Source organism: Schistocerca gregaria, chromosome 1 (genome assembly GCF_023897955.1).
Source record: "Schistocerca gregaria isolate iqSchGreg1 chromosome 1, iqSchGreg1.2, whole genome shotgun sequence".
NCBI classification, from domain to species: Eukaryota; Metazoa; Arthropoda; class Insecta; order Orthoptera; family Acrididae; genus Schistocerca; species Schistocerca gregaria.
The window spans coordinates 298079694-298085299 of NC_064920.1; the positions used below are offsets into that span (position 1 = coordinate 298079694).

Genomic DNA, 5606 nt, shown 5'->3' on the forward strand with positions numbered 1-5606 from the left:
TCTTTGGAGGTTCATAAAGGATCATTCCTACGTGCCTCCTCAATCAAGCGATCTATCCGATTTCAGAAACAGGAGTGCACCAATTGTTGCAACAATTACTCTAGACACAGTGATCAAGGTTTGGAAAGAAGTCGGCAATCGACTCAACGTGTGCATATGAAAAATGGTGCTGACATTGAACATTTATAAGAAAAACTCTCTTTGATTTGATGTAGGCCCTACACTGATAAAAAAAAATGAAGCACTCCGAAGGAATTACCCGAATAGGACGGAAATTTGGTAGATATGATGTATATGTACGCTCAAACAAATCAGTGCAATTTCAGAAAATTTGGATATTTTATTCAAGAGAAAGCAGATAAGAATTCACTTGACGCCTAGCTGAGAGACAATCTCCACTCCTTCCAAATTTAATAATATGTGCAGACCAGATGTGGATTGAATTCAAAGAAATAGTATCCGCAGCAATAGAGAGATTTAAACCAAGTAAATTAACAAACGACGGAGCAGATCCTGTTTGGTACACAAAAAGAGTCCGAACATTGGTGCAGAAACAACGAAACGAACATGCCAAATTTAAACAAATGGAAAATCTCAGAGATTGGCGATCTTTTACAGAAGCTCGACTTCAATGCGAGATGCTTATAATACTTTCCACAACGAAACTTTGTCTCGAAACCTGCCAGAAAATCCAAAGAGATTCTGCTCGTATGAAGTATGTTTGCGGCAAGAAACAAGCAATGCCTTCACTGCGTGATAACAATGGAGATACTACCGAAGACAGTGATACCAAAGAAGAGTTACTAAACACAGTCTTCCGAAATGCCTTCACAAAAGAAGACGAAGTAAATATTCCAGAATTCGAGTCAAGAACAGCTGGCAACATGAGAAACGTAAAGTAAATATCCTCAGAGTAGTGAAGCAACTTAAATCACTCAATAAAAGCTAGTCTTCTGGTCCAGACTGCACACCAATAATGTTCCTTTCAGAGTATGCTGATGCATTAGCTCCATACTCAACAATCATATACAAACGTTCGATCGACGAAAGGTCCGTACCCAAAGATTGAAAACTTGCACAGGTCACACCAATATTCAAGAAAGATAGGAGTAACCCGCTTGACTACAGGCCCATATCATTAACGTCGATATGCAGCAGGATTTTGGAACATATATTGTGTTAGGACATTATGAGTTACCTCGAAGAAAACGGTCTATTTACCGGCCGCGATGACCGAGCGGTTCTAGGCGCTTCAGTCCGGAACCGCGAGACTGCTACGGTGGCAGGTTCGAATCCTGCCTCCGACATGGATGTGTGTGATGTCCTTAATAGTTCTAAGTTCTGGGGGACTGATGAACTCAGATGTTTAGCCCCATAGTGCTCACAGCAATTTGAATGATTTGAACCAAAACGATCTATTGACACACTGTCAACAAAGATTTAGGAAACATTGTTCTTGTGAAACACAACTAGCTCTTTATTCGCATGAAGTGTTGAGTGCTATTGACACTGTAGCACACGAGCGACTTGTGAAATCGCTTGCTTATGGAATATCGTCTGGGTTACGTGACTGGATTTGTTATTTCCTGTCAGAGAGGTCACAGTTCGTAATAACTGACGGAAAGACATCGAGTAAAACAGAAGTGATTTCTGGCGTTCCCCAAGGTAGTGTTATAGGCCCTTTGCTGTTCCTTATCTGTATAAACAATTTGGGAGACAATCTGAGCAGCCGTCTTAGGTTTTTTGCAGATGACGCTGTTGTTTATCGACTAATAAAGTCATCAGAAGTTCAAAATAAATTGCAAAATGATTTAGAGAAGATGTGTGAATGGTGCGAAAATTGTCAGTTGACCCTAAATAACGAAAAGTGAGGTCATCCACATGAGTGCTAAATGGAATTTGTTAAACTTCGGTTACACGATAAATCAGTCAAATCTAAAGGCCATAAATTCAACTAAAAACCTTGGAATTACAATTACGAACAAGTTAAATTGGTTAGCCTTCTCCACAACACTTCCTCTGTGTTCCTTCCAAAGACTGTCTTTTATTGGCAGGACACTTAGAAAATGTAGCAGACCTACTAAAGAGACTGCCTATACTAAGATTGTCCGTCCTCTCTTAAAATACTGCTGCACGGTGTGGGATCCTTACCAGATAGGACTGACAGAGTACATCGAAAAAGTTCAAACAAAGGCAGCCGTTTCTTATTATCGCGAAATATGGGAGAGAGTGTCACAGAAATTATACAGGATTTGGTCTGGACATCATTAAAAGAAAGGCGTTTTTCGTTGCGACGGAATCTTCTCACGAGGTTACAATCACCAACTTTCTCCTCCGAATGCGAAAATACACTCCTGGAAATGGAAAAAAGAACACATTGACACCGGTGTGTCAGACCCACCATACTTGCTCCGGACACTGCGAGAGGGCTGTACAAGCAATGATCACACGCACGGCACAGCGGACACACCATGAACCGCGGTGTTGGCCGTCGAATGGCGCTAGCTGCGCAGCATTTGTGCACCGCCGCCGTCAGTGTCAGCCAGTTTGCCGTGGCATACGGAGCTCCATCGCAGTCTTTAACACTGGTAGCATGCCGCGACAACGTGGACGTGAACCGTACGTGCAGTTGACGGACTTTGAGCGAGGGCGTATAGTGGGCATGCGGGAGGCCGGCTGGACGTACCGCCGAATTGCTCAACATGTGGGGCGTGAGGTCTCCACAGTACATCGATGTTGTCGCCAGTGGTCGGCGGAAGGTGCACGTGCCCGTCGACCTGGGACCGGACCGCAGCGACGCACGGATGCACGCCAAGACCGTAGGATCCTACGTAGTGCCATAAGGGACCGTACCGCCACTTCCCAGCAAATTAGGGACACTGTTGCTCCTGGGGTATTGGCGAGGACCATTCGCAACCGTCTCCATGAAGCTGGGCTACGGTCCCGCACACCGTTAGGCCGTCTTCCGCTCACGCCCCAACATCGTGCAGCCCGCCTCCAGTGGTGTCGCGAAAGGCGTGAATGGAGGGACGAATGGAGACGTGTCGTCTTCAGCGATGAGAGTCGCTTCTGCCTTGGTGCCAATGATGGTCGTATGCGTGTTTGGCGCCGTGCAGGTGAGCGCCACAATCAGGACTGCATACGAACGAGGCACACAGGGCCAACACCCGGCATCATGGTGTGGGGAGTGATCTCCTACACTGGCCGTACACCTCTAGTGATCATCGAGGGGACACTGAATAATGCACGGTACATCCAAACCGTCATCGAACCCATCGTTCTACCATTCCTAGACCGGCAAGGGAACTTGCTGTTCCAACAGGACAATGCACGTCCGCATGTATCCCGTGCCACCCACCGTGCTCTAGAAGGTGTAAGTCAACTACCCTGGCCAGCAAGATCTCCGGATCTGTCCCCCATTGAGCATGTTTGGGACTGGATGAAGCGTCGTCTCACGCGGTCTGCACGTCCAGCACGAACGCTAGTCCAACTGAGGCGCCAGGTGGAAATGGCATGGCAAGCCGTTCCACAGGACTAAATCCAGCATCTCCACGATCGTCTCCATGGAAGAATAGCAGCCTGCATTGCTGCGAAAGGTAGATATACACTGTACTAGTGCCGACATTGTGCATGCTCTGTTGCCTGTGTCTATGTGCCTGTGGTTCTGTCAGTGTGATCATGTGATGTATCTGACCCCAGGAATGTGTCAATAAAGTTTCCCCTTCCTGGGACAATGAATTCACTGTGTTCTTATTTCAATTTCCAGGAGTGTATTTTGTTAACATCGACTTACATAAGGAGAAACGATCACCACGATAAAATAAGGGAAATCAGAGCTCGTACCGAAAGATATAGGTGTTCGTTCTTTCTGCGCGCTTTACGAGTTTGGAATACCAGAGAATTTTGAAGGTTATTCGATGAACCCTCTGCCAGGCACTTAAATGTGTTTTGCAGAGTGTCCATGTAGGTGTAGATGTAGAAAGAGCTTCACAAACTGAGCAAGTCAATAACGTGTTGGTCCACCTCTGGCCCTTTTTCAAGTAGTTATTCGGCTTGGCATTGATTGATAAAGCTGTTAGATGTCCTTCTGAGGGATATCGTTCCAAACTGTATCCAAATGGCGCATTAGATCGTCAAACTCAGGAACTTCTTGGAGTGCTGAGCCGATAACGCTCCATATGTTCTCAGTTGGATTGAGTTCCGCCGACCTTGCAGGCCAATGTAGGGTTTGACAAGCACGGAGACAAGTGACTGATAATCTTGCCATTTGCGGGAGGATGCTGTGTTGCAGGAATGGAAGTTCAGGATGGTGAAGGTGATGATGAGGTCCCATACTCCAAGGAGAGCAGGGGATGATGCAGGAGAACCGCAGCGCCGCAATAGGGAAGATCCTGGTGGAGGTGGTTTGCCATTGCCTTCCTCCGACCGTAATGGGGATGAATGATGATGATGACACAAAAACACCCAGTCATCTCGAGGCAGGAAAAATCCCTGACCCCGCCAAAAATTTAACCCAGGACCCCGTGCGAGGGAAGCGAGAACGCTACCACGGATGTTCAGGATGGACATCAGTCTGATATGAACCTGACTGTCGCCTGCCAAACGGCCCGACAGCCAGGAGTGATGGTCTGGGGTGCCATTTCTTTTCATGGCAGGACACCTTTGGTTGTCATCCGCGGCACCCTTACAGTTCTGTAGTACATCGACGAAATTCTACTTCCTGTTTCGTTGCCCTTCATGGCAAGCCACCCTGCGCCTACGTTACAGCACAATAACGCCCGCCCGCACAGTGTGAGATTTTCCACTGCTAGTCTTCGTACTTGATCAGCAACGTCGGCGGATCTCTCCCAGTTGGGAATGTTTGGAGCATTATGGTCAGGGCCCGCCAACCACCTCGGAATTTTGACGATTTAAGAAGCCATTTGGACCCAATATGATACGATATCCCTCAGGAAGACATCCAACAGCTCTATGTCCATGCCAAGCCGAATACCTTATTGGATAAGGACCAGAGGTGGAGTAATGCATTATTGACTTGCTCAATATGTGAAGGTCTTTCTCTTGAATAGATCATCCAAGTAAAATGAAATGAATACTCCTAGCTGCATAAAAGCGTTCAAATAAGTCAACGGGGACAGTCCCGACCGGGACTCGAACCCGGGATCTCCTGCTTACGTGGCAGACGTTCTATCCATCTGAGCCATCGAGGACACAGAGGATATTGCGACAGCAGGGATTTACCTCTGACCCGCCTCCCGTGAGTCCCACATTCCCAACTTATTGTCCCGCACTATATTCATAGTGCTCTTGCCCAATACACTCATTACTCGCGGCTTTTTGCCAATTCCCAGGTTCGCGTCCCGGTCGGGGCACACATTTTCAACTGTTCCTGTTGACTTATATCAACGTCTGTATGCAGCTATGAGTATTCATTTCACTGTAATTTCATTCTAACGAGCTGCATGGTCAGATGGTATCTGTTCTTTCGGACATCTTTATATATAAAGTCTCACTGGCCATTTGATGATCTTCATCTGTGCGGATGCATCAACAGTTCCCGAACACTTACGGGAATCGGCAAAAAACCGCGAGTAATGGGCAGGGGA

General features: G+C 46.8%; 1 non-coding gene across 1 annotated transcript; it reads right to left on the minus strand.

Annotated features, from left to right (window-relative positions):
- Nucleotides 1-5136: 5136 nt before the first annotated feature.
- Nucleotides 5137-5211, minus strand: Trnat-cgu (transfer RNA threonine (anticodon CGU)). Its single transcript has one exon. It is a non-coding gene; the product is annotated as a tRNA-Thr (tRNA).
- Nucleotides 5212-5606: the final 395 nt, after the last annotated feature.